General features: G+C 52.6%; 1 protein-coding gene across 2 annotated transcripts in view; it reads left to right on the top strand.

Annotated features, from left to right (window-relative positions):
- Window positions 1-25,020, top strand: part of Trappc9 (trafficking protein particle complex subunit 9) — a 501,039-nt gene that overhangs the window by 445,121 nt on the left and 30,898 nt on the right. The window lies entirely within an intron of this gene.

Raw genomic sequence — 25,020 nt, 5'->3', positions numbered from 1 at the left:
AAAAAAAAAAAAAAAAAAAAAAAAAAAAAAAAGAACAGAATAGAATTCTGTGAAGTCACCCATCTATGGCACTTTGTTGGTGCCCCTGCAGATTGATCCCGCATGGGTGGATGTTTGAACGTACACACATGCCATGAGGCCCTACCTGCCCCTTATGACATGTCAGTTTTGGTCTTGCATTATAGGATTCAGAACTATTTTGATGATCATTATTTTTTGTGGTGCTGGGGATTGAACCGTGGCCTCATGAATGCTAGGCAAGTGCTCTTCCACTGAGCCACAGTATTGTATGGGGTATTCGTAACCCCTTGGAAGTCTCTGTGTGCAGGCTGCAGAGCCTTGTTCTACTTTGGGATTCCTCTGTAGGAGCGTTTTCCATTTCCAGCTAACTTGAACTTGGCCCAGCAGAGCATATGTGTTCATAATCATTCACATTCTCTCCCCCACCCCTCTCATTTTTCTCCTCATCACCCTCACACCCCCCTGTGGAGGCAAGTTCTCTGATACAAAGGAATGGGAAGGGCATGGCCTCTGAGTTCAGGCACAGCTGGCCCCTAGACCCGACTTTCACTCACAGGCACATTACCTTGGCCAGCCACAGAACCTGCCTTCGCCTCGTCTCCTGGCTCATTAAGTGGGCAAATGCACGCTGAGGTCTCCCCTCTCAGGTCTGGAGGGCTGAGGGAGGCTGAGGGAGGCTGAGGGAGGCTGAGGGAGCGTGGCAGTAGGGCCAGTCCTGTACCCAGTGGCCAGCCAGTCATTAGGACTTTGTCCATGTGTATGCGCCACAACTCTGCCAACAATAAGGAACACAGTCCAGTATTTCTGTGTGATTTTTTCCGCCTTACCTGCCCCTTATGACATGTCAGTTTTGGTCTTGAATTATAGGATTCAGAATTATTTTGATGGTTATTATTTTTTGTGGTGCTGGGGATTGAACCATAGCCTCATGCATGCTAGGCAAGTGCTCTTCCACTGAGCCACAGTGTTATATGTGGTATTTGTAACCTCTGTGTTGTATATGGTATTCCCAACCCCAGCATTCAGAATCATAACCCTACACAGCATAGGCGCAGGAGGGGACATCCCTGCTATAGTGCAGGAGCAGGGGTCTGACCCTCCCACAGCCCCCGCTGCAGGATTTGGTGGGCACTGTATGTAGGTTGGCACAGAGGTCACTCCTTCCTTGCAGCAGGCTTGTAGACATGGCAGCCCACAGGATTGCGTGCAGACAGGCCTGGGGCCTGGGCTCTCCCCCTGGGCTGTACATGGCAGCCTTGTGGTGGGGTGGTGGAAGGGTGTCAGGCCTGCAGCTCCAGATGGCATGCTGCATGTGGAGGCCATGGGCTCAGGCAAGCATCTATTTGCCTGCATTCGCTTCCTCCTCTTGCCTCACCTGCCTGAAGTCAAGACAGATGGCTCGAAAAAGCGGGCACATGCCAACATGGTGATGAGATCACTGTGCAAAGGAAGAAGGGCTTATGCCCTCTTGAGGGTGTCCGTGTGGTCATGCACCCACAGCATCACAGTCAGACAAGGCATTCTCTCCACACAGAGACTCAAACAGCTGCAAGGGGGAGGAGCTCCCATGTTGATCTGCAGGAAGCTTAGGCAGAGGAAGGTATGGGAGGGAAGGAGAATTTCTTTTCCAAGTGCCATCTTGCAACTCAGCATACAGATGTCCCCGACCTTTGATGATCAGATTGGGACGTCTCAATTTTACCGCAGTACAAAAGCAATCCACCTTCCGTAGAAACCATACTCCGTGTCTTGGTTCTGGTTCTTTCCTGGCTGATGATAAGCAGTGGGCAGCCACCATGACTTGTAGTTCCCAGACCAGCAGCGAGTGCAAGGGAGAGAGCTGAGACCCGGGAGAGAACTGAATGCCAGGATGTAACATTTCCAAGGGTGGATGTTTAAATGCATTTTTGACCTGTGATATTTTAAACTCATGGGTTGGCAGGATGGAAGCTCATCCTAAGCCAAGGAGCATCTGTAGTTGGGCTTCTGTAGCTGGTTTTATCCACACTGGTTGGTTGTTTCGTTGGTAGGGTGCTCCCTGGTTTGTATGTCCTTGTGAGTGTATTGCTCATCTGTCATTTATTGTCTCCCTACTGATGTTCAGACAGTAGGCTGTAGGACAGAGGACTGCTGGTATGGTTCTGGGATGCCAGCTTTGGAACCAGACAGATCTGGACAGAGTTCCTTCAAGGTGCTCTCTAGCCATGACTACCCAGAAACAAAATGGTGTGTGGCTTGGCCTTTACATCTGGCCCTTGATCAAAGTTACAGGCCAAAGTCAGATACCCTGGGGCATTTTGATCAATGAATACTGATTGCATTGGCCCACCTCATGCCCAGAAACCCCAGGCTCTTCCTTCTCCTTCAAAGGAACATTTCCTGATTCAGTAATCACCTTTCTCAATGGAACCTGATCTTTGATCTACTTAGTAGAAAATTTGAACAGTCAGCTTCAACTGACAGTCATCCATGGGCCTTGGGCCATGTCGTTTGGCTTATTTCAGGAAAATGGGTGATATGGTTTCCTACATTAGCTTATGGGGACCAAAGATGCTGAATAGACCATAAATAGACTCTGTGTCATGGAGGAGATTCCATCCCAATTTACTCATTTGTCAAAATGGGGGTGACCAGTCCTTTCTTGAGGACAGGTGGCAGGCTTAGGTTCAAAGGCAGAGCCACCTGTGCCACTCTTTGTGCTTGCAACCTGTGCCCTGGGAAAGCCAATCATGATCTCTGTGGCCATCCCTTGACCCCTCTCAGAATGCCACCCTGCCCTAGGACCCCCGTCTTGCACTGGCCAGCACCCAGCCTTATACACAGTATCTTCAGAAGCTGGAACAAGATTGTGGGACAGCACACAGGACTTGAGCAATGAGAGCAAGGGACTCACCCTAGGGCTGTTAAAACCAATAGGAACTGCAGTTTCCTGCAGCCTTTGACCTGCACTCTGTGTCTATAATGATGACCTTTGCACCTGTGCCATCCTTGGCTCCTCCAGCCTGATTGTCCCCAGATGCCCTGACCTGGGCCTGGTTCTGGACACTGCTCTTTGTAGGGGTGTGCTTGAGATCAAATGCTGTTACACCTCAGGCAGAGGACTGTGGGGCAGGCCCCCAAACTTCTAAAACAAGTCACACACCTCCCTGGACAGTTCTTTATTTTTTCTGTAAGCAAACAAACATGTATTTTGTTGCAAGTATCAAGCGCTAGTCTTCAACATGGGGCCAGGCCTCACTCTGGCCAGGAGCATGCTCAGGACCACCAGCAGCCCTGGAGGTCCCCATCCTGTTGGCTCTTGCCACAGAACTCTTCCCTCATCTTCAGGGACTATGTCACTTTTCATGGGCTCCTTGTGATCTGCTGGTCTGGAAGGCAGAAGAGCCAGAAGGCCAGGATCTTGGTTTCCACATTCCTGGGAAAAAGTGGTCCTCCATGCACTGCACACCATGGAGCCGCACCTGGTGAATGGAAGGACCTGGCGAGGACTGACTGGGGAGGCTCTGGCTCTCAGAGGCTGCAGAGGCTGCACAGGGCACCTCAGAAGTTGGAGACTTCACTTGAGGTCTTCAGGATCAGGTTGGGTGACGTCGTGGCCCCAATACTGCCTGCATGGGCACATGGTGGACTTCCCACCCTTCCTACTCCCGAGTGACAATCACTTTGGGCAAAGATGAGTGAAGAGGGGAGAGCAGCAAGGCCCCGGGAGGCTGGGGCATGGATGGGATGGGTTGTCGACTCCAGTGGCAGAGGAGAAGTATCACGGTCCAGAAGAAATCTGCGGGACTGAGGTCACTGTTTGGGGCACTCCTAGAAACTGCATTTGATGAATTTGCTTGAATGATGCTATAAAATTTGGACCCAACCAAGTTGGGTTGGTTCACCCCAAATGAAGGCTGTCACTTGGTAGAGGAAAACCAAGGGTGGATGCAGGGTTTCTGCTTCCCAGGTTTTCAGATAGTATCCTGTGGAATCCGTCAGATGAGCCCCCAGAAGTAGAGTATTTTCATGCTTCTGGAGTGGCAAGGTGACCAGAAGGCCTATTTCCCTCCTCTTTGCCCTCAAGAGTCTATTCCTGGACAGGGGTGTAGCTCAGAGGTAGAATGTGTGCTTAGTACATGCTTAGTGGTGGAAGTATCTTCAGTACCTCAGCAGGCCCTGGCTCCAACCCCTGGCACCAAAAGAAACAACAATAATGAGTCTATGTCTAAAGCTGCAACTCTCTGCATTCTGTTTGATAAGGGCACTGAGTAGCTCCCAGGTGGCAGGTCACGTGAACGAACCACACTCTAGAATACTGTCTCCACGTAGGTTAGGGCAGTGACAGGCAGGGGCTTGACCCCTTTCCTGGAAGGAGACGAGAAGGTTGTCCCTGTGTCCATCAGTCCCAGCTGGAGTTGTGGAAGTCCTGGATTCTTCTGATTCCATGGTGTCTCCATCTCTCTTTGGTGACTTCCTATGCAGCTTACCCTGAAGACCCCCGCCCCCAACTGCCATCTCTCTCACTCTCCATGTGGTAGCCTTGGCCCAGATCCTCCCCCTCACTCCTGGGCCAGCCCAGTCTCTGTCCCACCTCCAGGAGAAAGCCCCCTCTGCAGCCAGCCCCTGGACCCATGGCTGCACTTCTCTGAGCACCCCTTTGTGCCTTTCGGAGGCCCTTGAGAGGTCTGGAATGTCCAGGTCGGCTGGTGAGGTGTGGCCCCGAGTCTCCCATTCCCAGAGGTGCCCCAGCCCTGTGGATAAAGCAGGGAGTAGCAGTATCTCTTCTGAGCTGCATGTCGCCCTCCAAATGTCTTGGGTTGGAAAATGCCCAAGGAGGCTTCTGGGGGGCTATGGCTGTGCCCTCTGGGCCCACCCACGGGGACATCACTGCCTCCTCATCCATGCCATTGACATGGGTCACCTTTGGCAGCAACCTGGACCCCGTAGTTCACGGCCATTGTCCCTTCCATCCCACCAGTGCATCCCAGCTGATGGCTCCTGGCATGTGTCGTCTCCTCTCATCCTCACCATTACCCTGTGGGTGTCTCTTTTAGGGTTGAGAAGGAGAAACAAGGAGGCATGAAAAGACCTGCCCCAAATCACAGCTTCTGGGTGGTGAAATCAGTTGGGGTTCCGGCTGGCTGACTCCAGGGCCTTAGCAGCTGGCTTGAAAGCACGTGGCTCAGACCTTGTGAACTCTCCTACCTTGTGGGCTCTCAAGTTCCCTGCTCTGGGCATCTTGCTGTCCATCTCCAGACCCACCCTGCCCCTTAGCCAGGCAGCCTGGATGCCTGCTCTTGTCCCCACCTTGCTCTCGCCCCCTTCCCACTCATGTGCACACTCTTCTCTACGCAGATTGTTCACCAGCATCCAGCTTAGGGGCAACTGGAGTGCCTCTGTCTTGGGGTGCCTCTGGAGTGGCTGGGCCCTGGGTTATTGAGTGTTTGCTGTGGAGTGAATGTTTACATTCCCCCCAAATTATATGTTGAAGCCCTGCTCCCAGCATGGTTGTATTTGGCGCTGGGGTTTCCAAGGGCTTATCTGAGATCATGAGGGTGCAGCCCCAATCCAATAGGGTTAGTGTCCTTATAAGACGAGGCACAGAGAGTGGCACATGTGCTGGGGAGAGGCCAGCTGAGCACACAGCGAGGAACTGCCAGCTGCAGGCTGGGTGAGGGCCCTTGCCAGGCAGCACCATTCAGCTGGCACCCTGACTCTGGATTTGCAGCTTCCAGAACTGCAAGAAGCCAGTGTCTGCTGTGCCAGTCACGTGGTCTGGGGGATGTTGTCGTGGCTGTCCCAGCTGACCAAGATGGACAAGGACAAGACTGCACTCATCTTTCTGCTCCCAGAGCCCTCTCTAGCTTGTGGGCGGGGCATCTGAGGACTTTGTCCTGCTGGCAGTGGGCCATGTTTGGGAGAGGACACGTGCTCACCTGCGTGCACTCAGCAGGCTCCTCTGGCGGGTGTAGCCCACCCTGTTCTTCTTTGAAGTTGAGGCAAGCCCTCCCTTCTGCTTCAGGGGGCCATCTGCAGCCCCCAGCTGATATTTCACCCTGGGGGCACACTCAGCGCTGGCCTCAAGCACCCACTGGAAGTGAACACATAGTCGCAGCGTCCCCTCTCGCCAGGCTCCCAAGTTGGGGCTGAGCCCTGCACCCTGATACCCAGCCTCATTCTTTTGGAGCACTGAGTTTCAAGGCAGGGTGGGCACCAACCCTCTCCTTTTAAAGATGAGGGCCACGACCCGGAACGCTGCTGTGCTGCCCCTGTGTGGATAGGAGCCCCTCCAGTGGTCTTCCAGGTCTGTCCATTGGTGCTGCTGGTGCATGGCCTGGGAGGAGGCTGAGGAGTCGCCTCTGTGTGCCCAAAGCCTGGCTCAGGTAGGCCCAGCCCACACAGGTGCCAGGGCTTGGATTGACCGGGGGACTGATCTGCACAAAGCCTCAAGGTCACAGAGCTGTAGGGAGGCAGATGACGCAAGACCCTCCCCCTTTAATGAAGCCCTTCGACGAGGAGGGCAGGAGCCAGGGCCATTGTGCCGGGAAAGAACTCTCACATCTCTCCTCTTTATTGCTTAGCCACTTAACGAATTCTCAGAGTGAGGAACAATTTGGGCCCAGCCAATAGCGAAGCGTGGCGCTGTGATTCATTTCTCTCCGCAGAGCTCCGCGGGGAGAGCTGCAGCTGCTACCTTTTTGATTCCGACTTTGCAGGCTGTCATGGTGCCATGGGTCTGCTGGTCTCTCTAAAGAAGCCCTGACAAGCTCATGTCCTGTAAGCAGTGTTAATGGTCACACCACTTACTAGCCTGGCCACTGGCACTGGTGTTCAGCCCAGAAAGCACTTAGAAACCACCCCTCATCACACTGCTAAGTGCAAACGTAGCCCCTGTATATCTTAACTAGCGAAATAATACAAAGCACTGTAAAATGTGTTCAGTTTCCCACCATCTCCCTTTCCATCATTTGAGGAGAAATGTAGCCCTAGCACCCCGGCCACCTCCATCTGCACATTTCCCTGGCTCATGTAGATGTATGCAGATATATTTATGCATATAAGATGTATTTGCCTTTCAGAAACAGGGCCCTGCTATTATTAATTCATGTGAGATCTGTGTGCTGATGTTCTGTGCACTGCAGTTGCATCAGCCCTCTGCCTGGCCATCATCCCCCGCCCCAGCACTGTGCTCTGTCGTCAGTGTCACAGATTGCAATCCAAAGGGGTGAAGCACATCATTATTGCCTTAATTTGCCTTTCCCAACTCCTCCTGGGGGTGGGCATCTCTCTCCTGCTTATTGATTGTGTGCATTCCTCTCCCCAGCTGCCCTATTCACATATTTTGCTCTTCCCCTACCAATTGTCTGTCTTTTTCTTATTCATTGGGAGGAAATTGTGACCTAGGGCAGGACCCGGCCACCTGCTCTTGTCTGCACTGTGGGTTCCCTTCCTGGTCTGTTGTTTCTGTGGCCTGTTTTTCACAGCTTTGCCATGTGAAGCGTGGCCATTTTTCTTCAATCACATGTATTCCCAGGAACATCTTCCCACCACCAATCCACACATGTTCTCTTAATTTCTTTTTTAAAAACCATTAATCTATCTGGAATTTATTTGTACATATGGATAAGATGAATCCTTATTTTGTCCTAGTAGGTGTTTAGTCAGTTATGCCAGAACCAACTTATTTTAAAGCACTGTCTTTTCTTCTCTGAATTAGCATAGCACCTCGATAATGTGTCCCTCCCAGGCTATCACGTGTTCTTAATGACAAAGTGCATCATTAGGCGATCTCATCTGTGGGTGGACGTCACAGAGTGTGCCTACAGGACCTCGATGGCATGGGCTCTGCACACCTGTGCTGTGTTGTGTGCAGAGGGGTGGGTGGGGCAGCCCTTTCCTTCTAGGGCCATGAGGACAAGACACAGGCTTGATGGTCAGGAGCTTGGAGGCTGCTGCAGCATAACATGGCATCCTGTGACCCTTCCTTCCTGGAGAAGGCGCCTGTGACTAGTGCAGTGAAACGAGCGCTTGTACCAGTAGCTGTCCATCACTGTGCAGCGTCAGGCACTGTGCGTAAGTAATCAGCCATGCTGCGTGCACATATTACGGGTAGCACGGAGGGTTCATTTCACCTGCACCACCCAGGCACGTATGTAAGGCTTTGCATTCTGATGGTTGTGACATCTCTGGGCCCTGGAACCTTTCCAGGGAACCCATCAAAAGGCAGTCATGGTTGGCCAAACACTGCTGTGCAGCTGGTGACTGCAGGACTGTCTGTGGCTGTCTCTAGATTCTCTTATCTGTTCTCTGAAAAGATTCGTCCCTTTCTTTGCCAGTGTCATGCCTTTCTATCATGATGGCTTTGGGATAAGTCTCACTGTTCTTTTCACAATTTTCTTAATTATATGTCCATTTGATCCAGTTATAAGTATTTACACTTTATTTAAAAATATAAAACATGGGCTGGGGATATAGCTCAGGGGCAGAGTGCTTGCAGAGCATGGACAAAGCCCTTGGATCAAACCCTGGTACCACCACCAAAAACAAACAACAACAACAACAACACATACACACACAGAGAGAGAGAATAAATGTATTTATGTTCATATTTGCTATTTTCTAAAATAGTTACTGTAACTTTTAAAGAGTTTGCTGCTGCTCCTGTTTTGTTTCAGAGGCCTTGAATTTTCTTAATCAAGTGACTTTGGGTTTTTATAAGCATAATTGTGTTTTTCCCCTTTTAAATGCTGTAATAATTTATGCTGGTGGATTTCTTGATGTGACCTTTCTGTAGACTAACCTGTACTTGGCCATGGTAAATTATTTTTTGCACAGTCAAATTGGATTTACTAGTATTTTATTTAGAATTCTTGCCTTTTATGCTCTATGTTGTGTAGAATTTATCTATAGTTGTCTCTGTATGCTACTGTATCCACATGCCACCTCTGTGTGCTGATGATATCATCACTGTCTTCAGGGGGCTCCTAAGAGCAGTGTTCAGTGCCAGAGAATAACCCTTGTGATTGATATGTGTACAAGGGGCTAAGAAGTCACAGAAAATGGACAGATCACGTCTAAAAGAGGTCAGGAAGGCCTTCTCCAGGTGTCGGCATCTGAACAGGATGCGTGAGCAGAGCAACGCTGCAGCCATGCGCTCTTGGGCTAGCTTACGGTCTCAGGAACTTTGGGAACCCAGCAGCATCACACGGGTAGCTAAAGTCATTGGTGGGAAGCACTTACAGCCTGGAATCTGGCAAATACAAAAAAGCCACATTTTTCCCACACACTCCTGGCTGAATTGCCTGATCCTCGTTCCTCTTGAAGCCCCCACCCCTGGGGCAGGGGTCATGCCAGGTTATCACTGCTCTGGGCCAGCCACCCAGACAGGAAGCACCACCAGGCCACCCAGGACACAGCCCCTGGAGTCAGAAAACCCTGGGGCCAGCCACTTGTGGTCAGGGGCGGCTTCCCTCAAGCCTGGAGACCTTCTGTGCTCTTTCATGAGATGAGGGTGGTGAACCCGATGCTGGCATGTGAGCTATCTGTGCGCCTTGTGCAACACGGGGTTCAGCAGTGGCTGAAACATAAGGTCTAGGAACCAGAATTGTAGATGGAACAACATCATTAGTTTTTCCATGTTGTTAGTTTTTCTATCTTTTTCTTCCGAGATCTGGGAATGACTTTGTAAGACCATATCTCTGGTCAGGGGTGCTTGTCATCATGCATGGAGGCTCATCTCTGGCCCAAGGATGCAGGTCACCCTGTGTCCTGTTTGCTGCTTTTCCCAAGGCCTTGAGGTAATTCCTGAAACACTCTCCTGAGCTGTGCTCTTCCACCATCTATCCCTGGAACGCTGAGCAGCTCAGTGTCCGCCAGCAGTGGAGGGCACTGAAATATTTTGGATACTTGCAAAGGAAAAACCTTCTAAAGAGAAGGCCGTGCTGTGAGCACTAACCAGGGGCCTGTGCCTGGTCCGCTCGCTGGTCACATGGCACCTGCTGCCCGTGAGCAGCTACCGACAGCAGGTCACTGGAGGAGAAGGGAGAGGAGGGCCTAGGAGGCAGAGAGGCCTCCCTTGAACCGCAGCTGCTCTTGCGAGGGAGCTGAGAGCCTTCTGCAGGTCTGGCTGCCTGAAGCAGCCTGGATGTGTGCCACACACACCATTGTTCCCACCTGTCCATCTTCATGCAGTTTGGCAACTTCTGAGTTTTCAAAGAGACTCCTGAGATGTATCTGCCATCAGTAGTGTTTTCTGATCTTGTTCTTGAAAAGGCCGAGAACTCTCCCCCATGGCTATCTGGTTTGGCAGGAAAGCCTGAGATTTTAAGCCTCAACCTGTTACTCAGTATATGCCCTGAGCAAGTGACCTAGCCTCTCTGAGCAGTCCTTGATCTAATTCCAAACAGTGCACTGCAGTGCCCACTAACAAGGGTCACTGCAGAGGTTGAGCTGGTGTGCCTGAACCACCAGGCCCTGTGTGTGGCACTCTGTGTTGTCACACACAGTGATGAATCTCACACACGTGCCTATACATGTGTGTGTGTGCACGCTCATGTGTACATCCTTACTGAAGGTAGGACTTTCAGTGGTTTATAAGGATTCAGAAATAACCCAGGGCAGCATATATTTAAACTGGGACAACAGGAGACAGAAGAGAAAGGGTAGTCACTAGCAGAAGTGGGAAAGAGGCTATAAGTGTGCCCACAGCACCCTGTGTGCACACAGGGGTTCATGTGTTTGGGTCTGAATAGCCCATGTCACCTGCTGGTGACAGTTTGTTGTTCCTGGTGGTGGGGGAAGTCTTTGGCTCTTTCCAGGAGTTCTAGAAAATCCACACTGAGCTCAGAGTTCTCAGTCACTCTTCTCCTTTTCTGTTTTCTGGGGCAGCCAGCAGCATTTGTGGTGCGGAAGGGAAGCTTTGAAATCAGACCTGGATTCAGATTCTAGATCTGCTACTTGTTAGCTATAAAGCCCTGGGAAAGCGAGTCTTTCTGAGCCTCAGTTTCACGTCCCAGCCAAGGGAGAGCTGTGGGATCTGACCCTGGATTGAAGCGCGGCTCCTGCGGACACTGAAGGGGCAGGCTTCCTTCACCTCCCGCAATGCCAGCCTCCAGGGCTCGGGGTTCTTGCTGCCTGCATCCTGCTCTCCCAAGCTCAGTTACCCCTCCCTCTTCCTGAGAGCTGGAGGGGTTCTGAGCAGGCTGCTGGGTGGAAACCATGTCTGGCTTCTTATCTTCCAGCTACTGGGAAGCCCACTGGCATGTAAAAGGCACTACCCCAGGCTTGCTCTGTCCCAGCTGCCTCTCCCACAGGCCACAACCTCCCTGCTTGGCATCAAAGTTCATTAGTGGCCCCAGGGAGCCTGGGGACATTAGGTGGAACTGGTGGGCTTCTGCAGATGCTGGGGGAATGAGATTCTTCTTCTAGGGCCTCCAGCCCACAGCTGGGAGCTCCAAGGGGGTGACTCATGACTGAATGAGATGGGAGAGGCCCTCAGAGTCGGCTTGGCTGTGCTGGTTCTGGTGTCACCTCCCCAGGAGCCTCTGGGACTTCTTCCCCCAGTAGGGCAAACTGTCCCCGCTGTGTTCCACAGTGCACTTGCAGCCCCTAGCCCCAACACCATCAGCTGTGTGGCCTTTGTCTACTGCATACCTGACTTCCCCAATACAGAGGCCGCATCCTGTGAGACCAGACCCAAGGACATTCTCAATGCTGACCTAAACAGCTGGCCACAGCCCTACCAGCCTTGAGCAGCGGGGCCCAGAGGCAACCTCCAGACCTTACCGAGAGCCCCTGGCCTCTCTTCCCTGGGGCCATCATGAATCCAGTGGGGCAGCAATGTGGGAGCCCCAAGCTACCTCATCTCTGGACCTGGCCCAGCAGAGCACCAAGTCTCGTCCTGTTACTGCTACAAGCTCTGCAAGAACTGGCATCAACTGCCCTTCCAAAGGAGGGCTCTGGCACCCAACAGGAGAAATGCAACAGCAGGAGATGCCATGGCACGGCACTCCTCACGCCAGCCCCTTGGTGGGCACTGTGTTGGGACAGAGTCTTTGAGGAGAGAGGTGAGACACAAGGGGTCAAGGTCAAACAGCTGCAGAGCTTGTTGGAGCAGGACCCGGGCCCTTTCCACCCTCTCAGGTGCTCTCTGGACTGTGTCTTCTCTGGTGGACAGACAGGGAGACGGATGGCAGCACCTCTGAGGAGCCTGCACTGGGCCTCGGGCCTCGGGCCTCGGGCCTCCCTCCCTGGTGGAACCCAGCAGAGCAGAGCAGACAGCATGGAAACCGTGGCGTGGTGAGGCACCTATCATGGCTCGGGCCCGCCCTGCTCTCTCCATGGCACCTGCGACTATGACACTCTCTGCAGGGCTGAGCCTGGAGCACGGGCATTTTGTAGCTGAGGAGGACAAGGCTCTGTGTCTCTGTAGCCCCTGCCCCCGGAGGCACAGCTCTTTCAAGAAGACAGTCCAGGTGCTACAGCCCCTGCTCTTGGTGAATGTGTTTGGGGTACAGAAAACACTTGCGCTAACTCAGAGCAGCCTGATACTTCACTCACCACCATCTCCTTTGATGGCTGATGTTCTGTAAAGATTTTGTAACTGAATCAGGAGGCTTTGAAAAGCCACTCTGTCCCCAAGGCACACAGTGAGACTGGTGGTCCTTGATGCCCCACCCCAGCGCTCAGTCCTGGCCATGAGGCTGGTCTTCAAATGCTCTCCTGTTCCCCAGCTGTTTAAGAAATACGACGTTTCAGTGCTGAATATCGCATATAGACCTCACCTGATACTGTGATGTTAGATGTCCTCTACTGACTTCTGTCTGTCCCGAGCTTTGGTTAAATCAACAGTCCTTCGGTTCCTTGTTAGATGCCAGTGTGACTTTTTGAAACTTGAGCCAATTATGTACTATGATGATACTTCCTTTGCATAGTTGTTCACTTTTTGGAGAATTAATAATTGCCCTATTTTTTATTGTTTGTTTTTCTATGAACATTTAATGAGTCTGTCTTGATATTTCCATAAGAGCCAGGATACCCCTTTCAAGACCACCACACCCGTTGGCTAAGCTCTCAGTACGCTTTGATTCCGGGAGCCCTCTCTCCTGGGGTTCTTGGAGCCTGGTGCTTTTCAGGGCCTGCTTCTGGTTGGCCTGCTGTCCTCCTGCTTGTCTTGTGGCAAGCCTGTGGTCCCCATATGTCCCTCCCGTCCTCCTAGCACACTGCGGGCCTCTCCCCCGCTTTGCTGTGTCCGGCCTCTCTCTGCAGGCTGGCCTGTCCGGGTCCTGGAGCACACCCTCTAGCTCTCTGCTGGGGAAGAGTGCACAGGAAAAAAACGTTCCTGAAAAAGTGCGTCTGGAAAGACCATGACTGTTCTCTCTCAGTCTTGGCTGGGTCCACAATTTAGAATTCTTTTTCCCTTAGAATTTTGAAGGTGTTGCTTCTGTCTCCCAGCTTCTAAAAATTGTATCTTCCAGCTTTCAGATGCATAGCCTTAAAGCATGAGCCCCCAGTGTTTCCACGAGGACGTCGCCTGCCCTCGGAGTCCCTGGTTCTCCGCCCTTCCTAGGTGCCCTGCACTCTTCCCTCGGGGGCCTGTGGCATCCTGTCTTCTACCTCGGGTGTCATGCAATTTCACGTAAAGTACCTGAGGTTCCTCTCTTGAAATTCATTGGCACTATGCTCTCGGTGGGCCATTTCAGAACAAAAAAGAGACATTTCTTTCATGATGTCTCTACTGATTCCCTCTTCTCTCTCCTCTGTTTTCTCTTCCAGAATGCCTGCTTACCACCAGTCAGACTTCCTTGGCAAGTCTTTCAATCTTCTTTTCTCTCTCCTTTTCCATCTCTCAGAATTTTTATTCTGCTTCCTGGGAAATGCCCGTAATTTCATTTCCAGTCTGTGTTTTAAATTTCTTTCTTTCATTTTTAATTTCCAAGAATTCATCCTTGTTCTCTGATTGTCACCTTTTATAGTGTCTTGCTCTTTCTCAGTGGACAGAGATCTGCTCTTATCTCTGAGGGTATTGATTACTGCTCCCTTTGAAGCTCTTTGTTCCCTGCTCTGTTTCTCTTCTCCTCTTTCTCCACTGTTTCTCTTCGTCTCTCTTGTTTCAAAGGCTGTCTGCGAGTGGCTCTGCCTTGGCCTTTGATCTGGAGGGAGGCTCGGGGGCTGGGAGGCGCTGAGCCACTGGGCCTGTGCCTCAGGTGCGATGGGACCTCCCGCTCTGCTGGTCCTCGGCCCTTCCTCTCGTCCCTCTCTGGACTAGTATTTCCAGAGAAGATTCTGGAGATGCCATCACGGGCCTTCATACCAGAATCCTGGGAGCTGCCTCTGGGAAGGGGCCATACCTCTGGAACTTGGTATCTAGACTTGTCCCTCTTCATGGACTCTTGAGTCTAGAGGTTCCCAGGCCAAGGTCTGTGGAGAATCAAAGAAACTCTGTGCTACCAGGCGGAGGTCCAGTGAATCTCTGGCCATTGGAGTTGTCATTCACTGTTGTGCTGATAAAAGCTTCACACCCAGCCTTCTGGGGGGGGGGGGGAGGTGGGGCCCTGTTGGTAGCAGTTGCTCGTTCCAGAGACACGAGTACTTTTAAAGCGGTCGGTTTCAAGCTATTGACACGGGCAATGGACTCATCATATCCCTGTGACTTGGTCAGATCCCCTGGACCTCAGGGCACACTGTCCTCATGTGGCCTTTTAGCTGGTCTGTGGGCAGTTTTACAGGTCTCTGGGTCATGTCCTCTGGACCCAGGTGGTCAAGTTCATGTGTCTGCACCTTGACTGCCAGGGGTAGGAGAGGGGCAAGGAACCTGTCTCCAGCCCCTGAATCAGCCTGGCCTGGACCACAGGGGAGGGGAATCCAACCCACCCACCGTGGGGAGGGACGGAGCCCAGGAGACCACACAGAGAATAGGCAACCATTCCCAGCTCCCTCTGGCTGTGGGGAGCAGCCAGGCCCCCCGAGCCTGGTATTCCTATTGCAGCATGGGAGTAAGGCAATCCTGTCGATGGTGGCTGGGCCAAGTCCTGTCAGTCTGTGTCTGGTCCCTAGCACAGTTCTGCATGTGGGGAGTTCTTGGTTCACACTCCCCAGAGAGCCACTCAGAGTCCCTGAACGTCATGCTAAGGAGTTAGGAGTTGGTTCTGCGGTGGACTCACACAGTTACCTCTGAAGGTGTCGTCATGTGGCCAGGACAGGATTGTAGGTCAGCTTTAATCACCTTTTGTTCATTGAGATGCTTATAGGCTTGGATGCCGGCCCAGTCTGGAGGGGACCTCCTGACACTTTAGAGCATGTGCTGAGCCGTCCTTTGGTGCTCAGTGGAGTAGAGTCCATACTTAACCCCGTTCTCAGAGGCAGACTTTCTGGGTACGTGGTTGAGCTTTTTAACACATCAGCCTTTTCTCTCCTACTAAGAACTCTTTTTATAATTTCTCTTGTGGACTCTGCATTTTGCCAAAGTATATGCTACTTAGAAATAATTAATTCACTGGCCCTGAAAACAGAGAAGGCCAGCCCTGATTTACAGAAAGGATGTGCCAAGCCCAGGGCCTGGCGCACACTGGATACTCTGGATACTCAGTAAGTGTTTTCTTGCCAAGTATTAGAACAAACAGGTCCCAGCACAGTCAGTGCTTCTCCCAGGGCGTAGCTGATGATGGCAGGACTGTCCCACAGCCGTGGCCCTGGGGAGAACACTTGGGGAGGTGAGCTCCAGGTGCCTGTGCACAGCCTGGACTCAGACTTCAGGACACAGGGCAGCTCATCCCACCCTTGCTCCTGCTCTCCCCCTGCCCTCCAGCCTTAGTCCACTGGGACATGCCTGCTCTGCACCTGGGCCAATAGTCTGGGGGCACTGGCCATGGGGCCAAGGCTGTAAGAAGTCTCTGGAGGGCTCCATGTGGGTTAGATGCTCAGAAGAAGCAGGGAAGAGCTTTAGTCTGACCTCCCAGGACTCCAACTGAGGTGCTTTACTCAGGCTCCATCCTGCTCCCAACCTGAAGATGGACTGAGATGGACTGAGTGGGCTCATGTGTGAGACACACTGGTGTGGCTCCCTGAGGATGGGCACAGCTGGACAGTGGGAGGGTGGCCTGGGCTCCTGCCAGGGTCCTTTGAGAATGAGGCAGCATATGTGAGGCTCTTCAGTGAGAGCACAGGGAGCCACGGCCAAGCTGGTGGTGGCAGCAGTGTCCTGTGCTGTGTTTGCAGACTTGGGGGCTCCTGGGGAGGGAAAACTGGGGAGCTTCTTGGCTTTATATATGCAAACTCCACTGAAAGCCCCAGCGACACTTGGGGGAAGTAATCTATCTGCAACGGCTGCCAAAGCTACTGAAATAAAACCCCTGCTGCAGCCTGGTCCCCCTGGGGAGGTAATAGAGAGGATCAGTGGATTTGGAAAACAGGAGCTGGAGGGCCACGTCCATCTTGAGAAGCAGGCTGCCTCCCAGCCACGCTAGGGCAGCAAGCTGTCTTTCAGGAAGATGGGTTTGCATCCTTAGAAAATCTCTCCCTGGTAAATTGGGAAAGAGATGAACATCTGTCGATGCTCTGGTATGTGCAGCATCCGCCCAGGAGTACCCAGGGCCTGTGCCAGTGTCTGTGGACCTCCCCGCAGGGCTCCCGAGGCCCTGCCCACCTGGGTGCTCAGGCAGAACCAGCTCCTCGGCACTGAGCCCACCAGGAGCCTGCTGCTGAGTGACGGCCCAGCTTAGGGCACCTTCCTCCTGCCCATTCCTCTCCTCCCCTGAGTCTCAAATAGCCTGGCTCAGGTTAGCACAGGTCTTCTGGTCACCATCTCTGTGACAAGCGGGGTACACAGTCACAGCAGTGGTGAGGCACACAGTGCTATTGGCCAGGACCAAATACATGCCCACAAAAATGGCAGCATGGGACAGACATCTGTCCGTCTGCCCAGTGGGTGTATTTACTCGCTTTTGTTTATTTTTGCTCTGTCACCTCTAGTAGGCCATCTGAGCACAGCATGTGATCTACTTTAAGTTTGTTTGTTGGTAACTCATCTCTAGTGTCTAAAACAGTGCCTGGAATGCAGAAGGTAGGCAGCATGTTTATTTGTCAAAATTCCCTGCTAACTCCTTGACTCTCAGACTTCTGGCCTCCAGAACTATGAGTGTGAACTCCTGTTGCTTCAAGCCACCCAGTGCCTGGGGCACTGATTCAGGAGTCCTGCTCGGATCCCACTGCATGCTCCTATATTGATTTACTGCCCAGGTGCCTAGGATTTGGAGTTGTCTCAGAACATAACCACTGAGCGCCAGCTGATGCCATCACCAGTTGTTGTGGTTTAGCACAGCCTTGCAGGGCCTGCCTCATCCACAGCACGCATCCTGAGATGCCACCCTTGGGCCACCGCCCCACCCCCCCCCATCTTTCTGTCTCTGGAAAATGCAAACAAATAGGAGCAGCTATTGCTGTTCAGGCCTTGTCTTCAGTCCTGGGTTTGCACAGCAGCCCCCTCTACTCTCCAAATCTCCAGAATCTTCTGTTTAGGACACTAAGGTAGCATTTCCATCTCCCAGTTCTGTTTAAAAGTCTCTGTTGCCATGTGGGATTAGTATACAGTATCGGTTGTATTTCTATACACTAGCAATGCACAATCCAAAAATGATATTAAGAAGAAAATTCCACCTACAATAGTAGCAAAAAGAATATAATAGCTAGGAATAAATCTAACACAAGAAGTTCATGACATGCAACCAAAAGCTATAAAATATTGTAGAAAGAAATTGATGAAAAATTTAAAGGCCTATGTAGAGAGACATCTTGTGCTCATGGATTGGAAGACTTAGTTCTGTTAAGATGGCGGTATTCCCCGAGTTGATGTATAGACTCAATCCAATCCAATCCCTGTCAAAATCCCAGCTGGCTTCTTGGTAAAAAGTGGAAAGCTGCTGATCCTAAAATTTGTATGGAAGTTTAAGGGATCCAGAATAGCCAAAATGATTTTGAAGAAGAACAAAGTTGGATAATTCACACTTCCCACTTTCAAAAGTAACTACACAGAGCCACAATAATCAAAGAAAGTGTGATATTGGCATAAGGACAGACACACAGATCAATGTAATAAAATAGAGTGTCCAGAAATAAGCACTTGAATTTATGGTCAATTGATTTTCAACAGCAGTGCCAAGACAATTTAATAAAGAATGAATAGTATTTTTAACAAATGGTGCTTGAACAACTGGCTTCCAAATGCAGAATAACAAAGTTAATCAAATACCTAAATCTAAAAGCTAAAACTATCAAAGTCTTAGAAGAAAACACAGGGATTGGTCTCCATGACCTTACATTTGGCAACGGCTTCCTAGGTGGTGCCGCAGTCTGGCTGGGCATAAATCACAAGCCACTCAACCAGGAACAAACTTTGTTTTTGAACTCCACCAGCACACTCCATATACGCTCCCCGGGAACCTCTCCCCAACGCCACCCATGTGGCTCCTCCAGGAACACACCACACACCAACTGGAACTCCCTCTCCCGGAACTTCCCCAACCAACTCGAACTCCCCAGGCAATCCTCGCGAGAACTCCAAAGTAGCAGGCACCCCAGGTGGACAGTAAAGGTCTAATGTACAATTGAATCAATCCAGCATCATCTTAATGGCTCGCCTCTCAACCAATACTATTGGCAAAATGTCAGGGGCCATTCCGACTTGGCTGTGGCTCTCAGCAGGTGGGAAACCAAAAGTAGAAGAAAAAGGGAAAAACAGATAAACCAGATTTCACAAAATTAAGAACATTTGTGTTTTTATACCATCAAAGTCTACAACCTTTGGACTGGGAGCAAGTATCTGCAGATCATACATCTAATAAGGGACTGGTGTCCAGAATAGATAAAGAATTCCAACAACTCAGCAACAGCACAAAAAGACATTTTAAATGGTCAGAGGGCTTGATTGGACATTTCTTCAAAAAGAGGGAGAGATGGCCAGCCAGCAAAGGAAAGATACCCAACCTCTGCTAGTGATTTAGGAAATGAAATCAAACCCACGGTGAGATACCTACCACCTTTTACCCGCGGGAATGGCTGGAATCAAAAAGAGACACCAGGAAGTGCTACTGACCACGTGCAGGACACTGGAGCCCTGTGTGCTGCTGGTGGAGGAGACCCATGGTGCAGCTAGCTGCCCTTCCCACATTAGACACGGCTGCCGCATGCTTCAGCAGCCCTACTCCCAGGTACACACAGACACTTGGACACGGGTGTTCCCAGCAGCATAGCTCATGGTAGCCCAGGAGTGGGCACAGTCCACACAAATGTCCTTCAGCCAGTGAACAGGTAAATAGGTGTGTCTTATCCACAGGATGGAATGTTATTGGCCGCAGAAAGGAATGGACATGAATGGACCTGGAAAGCATTATGCTAAGAGGAAGGATTTGTTCACCAAAGTTCACATAGTCTGAGTCCGTTGATATGAAATGTCCAGAATAGGTGGATCTCTTGAGGCAGGAGTTCAATAAGTGGTTGCTAGTTGGGGGATGGGGAGCAATGGGTGCCCCTGCTCCTGAGCATGTTTCATGGTACCAGGACTGGAGAGCAACTGCCAGATGACTGTGGTCCATTTTGCTGGTGCATAGACCTTGAGCCCAGCATCACAAGTGCCCTGCCCAGGGCCCCACGGTCAGTGCAGGCTGTTCTGCTTGAACATATTCAAGTTTTAAGAATCTATTTGTCACAGTGTGGAAGTATCTCCGCCCCCTGCCCTTCCCATGCTCTTGCTGAGGACGTGCTATTCTCACAGCAGCACTGTTGGCCCAGGTTAAGGACCCTGAGTGTTTGCACACTGGGATCCCAGTTCCTCCCTATGCCACTTTGAGGATGGATCTCAGTGTGATGATTGGCTCATGCTTGGCTGAGTCTCAGTTCAAGGGATCCGCCTCTCCCCTCAGGCCTCACTGGACCCAGGAGAGCACCGTACCAGCTCTGAGGTTTCCTGACACCTTGGGGGGTATACTCTGGGTTTGGGGTTATGTTGTGATTTTGTTCTAACTACTCGCCAGAGCATCCACCTTGGGACAACATCACTCCTCCCGCCACCCCCCACGCCACCCCCCCAGGCTTGGATTACAGACCCAACTGGCTGCATTGCCTAGCTATGAAGCCATATTGGGCTCCAAGGAAAAACTGTGTTTGAGCTTGTGAGTAGGGCTGCTAGAGATAGCAGGGGTCCTGGGCATCGTGTGCCTTGACTCAGTGTGTAGAAGTCTGTGTCCAGGAGAAGCATGAAGTTGACTGCAGACACATGGATGCCTGCTTGCCCAGCTTCTTGGAGTGACTTTTATCCTACTGTGACGGCTGGGGAAATGGGGTCCTGGGCAGGATTCAAGCCCTGCAAAAGAGGACTTGATCTGCACTGCTCTGAGACCCAGGAGCTCTTGCTCTGCCCACGGCCAGCCAGGTACTTAACTCCCTGATCTTCTGGTGGAAGGTGCTGGGCTTGATACCAAAGGCCGTTTTTGTGCCTATCACCTGGTGTCTCCCTGAAGCCCCTGGTGAGTTCTCTCTTCCCCGGAGTTGAGAGGCTGAGGCAGGCTGAGTATGACAAGCGCCTGGCGATGGCAGGTGCTTGACAAGGGCTCTGTGTTCCTTGAGCTCACCTGGGGATTAGGAGAGGAGTTGGACGCACGTGTTCAGCATGGGCCTGGTGTAGGTGACTCATGGTGGGGGCGGCCTTTGCCACCCACATGAGGCCTTAAAAGTACAAAGCACTCTGCAACACGCTGCTGCTCACTTGGGCTGTAAGGCCTTTCCTGCAGGTGGGGCGTCAGCCTGGGTGTCTTTAATTAGCACCTGTCCCCACCAGAGCCTCTGGGTGGAATGGGGGCTGGCCCAGGCTTACCCACCAAGAGCTCCCAGGTGGAAGCCAGGAGCACCAGCAGCACTTGTGAAGAGGGAAGGAGGTGAGCGGTCCATGGAGCATGGGCACAGGGATGGCCAGAAATGGCCTGGGAGTTGCCCTGGCTCTGGGGAACTCACAGATGCTGGGCAGGCTCACACCTGGGTTTCCCAAAGTCAGCCCCAGTGGGCTCAGGGCCCACCTGTGTTTGGTATGCTGTCCAGCAGAGCACACATGGAGAGAAGTTCCACTCCACGGCATGCTCAAGGCTCCAAGAAGCACCACATGAAAGAATCCTGTGTAACCGAGAGTACCATTTGGCCATGAAACCCTCTTTTTCTGGATTGTGAACAGCAATCTGGAGGCCTGTGTGGGCAAGTGCCACAGGTTATCTGCAGTGGACAGAAGGTGAGGCAGAGGGAGGTGAGAGGTACTTGGTCAGTGGACAGTGAGGTTATGGTGCCAGGTAGGGTTCCGGGTGCTGGGAACAGTGCAGAAGCCACATATAGTCTGCTCCCATGAAGCTTGTGGGCAGGAGGCAGGACAGGAGTGACCAGGACATGGAGTCTGTCCATCATGCCAAGCCAAGATACAAAGCAAAGCCGGGCAGGGAGGAGAGGAGGAGAGGGAGACAGGCAGGCTGTCTCAGAGGATGCCACCCCAGACACCGGCAGGAAGCCCTGAGCAGGGCAGTCGGGGACCCGTCTTTCCTTTCCCACCTGCCTGCTGGGTCCCGTCCTACCTCCCTGGGGGACTGCCCCTCTTTTCACAGCAAGTAAGTTGCAGAAGTAGGGCTCAAACTCAGCCAGTCTGTGTGATTCAAGGTAGACACAAGCCCTACCACACCAGGGAGGGTGGCAGTGCCCACCTGGGTGCTTTTCCCTCAGCTTCTCTCACGTGGGCTCAGCCTTGCTCAGATCACGCTCGTCTGTACCCACGTGGAACACACACTGACATCTTTTGATAGTGTCCAGCCAAGGCAGACAGGCACACCGAAAGCCGTTTCCGCTCCCCTGAGAGGCTGACAACCTGAGGGCCTGCGTGGGTCCTGGGCCCCTCCTAGGTGGGGAGCTTCGGGGGTGGGTACAGGATGCAGAGATGCCCAGGATGCTGCTGCCCAGGCTCCTCGTGCGCCCAGTGCAGGGCCGCACACACATCTGGCAGGACCTCACAGGTCTGGGGCCTCCTCCCTGTAGGCACAGGGCACGGTGGGAGGGGACGCTGTGCTTCCTCCCCACCAGGCATTGCTTATTGGAGAGCGAAGCACCCTCCCCGTCTCCTTTATCCTCAGATCAGTCCTGAAAATCTAGGCGGTCAATTCAGAACTTCTGAATCTGATTAGCGGAGCTGCGCAGAGCACTTGAGTTCCTGTTCAAACAGGCTGAACTTATCTTTCAGAAAATAGACTGTTTTTGAGGCCTAATCATAGGCATTAGAGCCATTAATTAGTGATAAGATTCAATTTCCCCGTGTCCTTGCCTGTGTGTGTCCTGATGTAGAGATTGTGCCGCGAGCATTTTCCACAGATGCATCGACAAACACCTGCTGTTCCCGTTGGGCAGCGACACGTCGTAATGTTCCCCAGCCCAGCCAGGCCCCAAATAACCCCATTACTGAGAGGGATGATCCACTCCAAACGTCCTCGCCACAGGTTGGGAGGGGCAGGCAGGGGGAGGAGGCGGGGGGGGGTGGGGGGGTGCCAGGGAGCCTCCTTAATCCTATTACTGATTGCAAATGTTCCAGCCAGGCCTGTGAATAAGGTGGCTGTTGGAGGAGAGGTGCAGGCAGAGGCCTCCGTTCTAGACAGCCTTGTTTTGCCCTCCCTCGGTAATAGCTTCTCTAGGTTCTTCCAGCCCTCTTTGCACAGGTGTTCTTGTCCTTTGTTTAGGCCTAGGAGACTCAGGAGCAGGTGGACAGTCAGAAGGGGGTTCTGGGTTTCCAGACTCCACAGGGTGCCACCTTAGCAGAGCCTCTGCTAGGAAGCAGGGGTGGACAGGGCACCACATTCACAACTCCCTATCTCTGGCCTCTAAATGGGTGTGAGGAGCCTGAGCACACAGGTGTATGGCCAGGTCACGTAGCCAATTGCCCTGGAGTGCCAGATCCATAGGAAGCCATGGAGGAGGCGCATCTCTTCCCATTGCAAAGCATGGCTCAGCTAGGATGGAATTTAAATAGCATGGAGGTGACAAGGCCAGGCCTAAGCAAGCACGTGTCTAGGCAGGTGTGGGTTTCACTGTGCTAGGGCTGTTGGCTGCTCCTCTGAGCACCTTTCAGGTCAGGCGTCGAGGGATGTGTGAGTGCGTTCATAGGGGAATGGTGCACTTACCCAAACAAGAGCTCCAGATGGGCATTTCTGGTACATTCCATATAATTTCATGAAGTTTAGATCAACATGTATGGTGATTTTAGCTGTGTTGTCTCAGTTCCCATAACTCGTTTACATTTTAGTGCATAGAATATTTCTCAGATTAGAAAGAATCCAGTAGTTAATTTTCTGGCTTTTTTCAAATAAGTGCTCTCCATTTGGACTTCCTTCACATCTGCTTGGTGTGACCTGGAGACTGGGCAGAGTGCCGCCAGCCTGGCCCCAGTATCTGGTTTTGTCCCTGGGACACCTGGAAGCCTGCTCCACCCTCCCCAGGAAGGCAGAGAGCCTTGGGGGGGGGGGGGCTAGTGTGACTCATGGATCCTGGTGAGATGAGTGTCCAAAGAGAGGTGTGGCCCGAATGCTGGGACCCCTCCAGCACCTGGCACTCCCCTCGCTGCGGATTCTGCTCTTTCCCAGGAAGGAAGGCGAGTGGTGAGTGGGGCCCAGCCCAGCACAGGCTCCAGGACCTGGGCAGGCAGCAGGGCCCCCAGTGCCCACATGCAGGACCAAGTACCACCACTGGAGGAGCTGTGTGCCAGCTGGGCACCCCTGAGGCCCTCTTCTCTGAGCCACAGTCCTGGGGAAAGTGAGTCACAGCATCTGTCCCCTGGTGGCTGTGCAGAGCCCGGTGGGAGAGCGGGCAGCTCTGATGGGGTGGCCATCACTGTTCTACAGTGACAGTGGCTGTCATGAAGCGTCTGCCTGAGTGGCCAACAGGGCCACAAGCCTGTGGACAGCACACTGCTGGCCATGCCAGGGACACAGGCCCTGGGAAGGTCCCATGTGGAACCTCCACAGCTGGGCTCCAGCTCCCTCCCCGACAGCCTGGTTGCCCTGCCTGATCGCTAACAGTTTTGACAGGCCAGCCTATTTTTAGAAACCTGTTCCCCCTCCTTTTCCCTGTGGGAAAAGGAAAACAAGTTAGATTTTAGGATTAACCCACCATCCTCCCCTCCTCCAGCACGCACTAACACGTCAGCGGCTCTGGACGGAGACCTGGTGGCAGAGGGACTGGAGGGATGCTTGCAGACACTGCTGGGGCTCGGCCAGGTGCACACCTTTGCCCTGATCCTGTTAGACAGGGGCCTTGTTGCCTCGGTAGCAGCAGGAGCAGGTTCAGAGGGGAAGTGGCCTGCCAGGCTGGGCCTCCTGCCCCTGGTTCTCAGGTGCTCAGCCCTCGGCGGTACCACAGAGGCCGTGTGGTCACCCTGGGAGTGAGGGAGGGCCAGCGCCCAGAGCCGGTGTGCCTCGCTCCTCCCCTCAGCCTCTGCCCTCCGAAGCTCTGCGTGCCCAGCTCGTTTGCTCCTGCCAGCAGCCTGGGGAGGAGGCTGAGGCAGAGCTTTCACCCCCGCCACCCGAGCAAGCCTGGAGCCTGGCCCCAGATTGGAACCCAGGGCTGCGAGGCCTCCTGTGGGATCTGGAACACTGAGGTGCCGCCCAGGACTGCCAGGAGGAGGTTAGCAGGCAGCACCCCCAGTGCCAGGACCCTGAGGAATGCGAGGTCACCCAAGAAGGACGCTGAAGTCAAAGTTCAATAAGCACCAGTTTTTAGCAGGGTGTCCTGACAGTTAGGAAAAGCGTAAGTCCCACTGTCCAGCTTGATCTGTTTACATGCATGCTTTGAGTGAGGTCCTTGAAAGTCCCCCTTCCAGGCTAGGAGGGCAGGGCTGGGCAGCCTGGGATCTGGCTCTACCTCTCTGCTCCCACAGTGAGACGGCAGGAAGACCTCTGCTCATACCCAGCCACGGTCCCCATGCTTCAAGCTGCTGCTCTGCGGGTCCAGCCC

Source organism: Marmota marmota, unplaced genomic scaffold (genome assembly GCF_001458135.2).
Source record: "Marmota marmota marmota unplaced genomic scaffold, marMar, whole genome shotgun sequence".
Lineage (NCBI taxonomy): Eukaryota > Metazoa > Chordata > Mammalia > Rodentia > Sciuridae > Marmota > Marmota marmota.
This window is presented reverse-complemented; position numbering and strand designations above follow the sequence as displayed.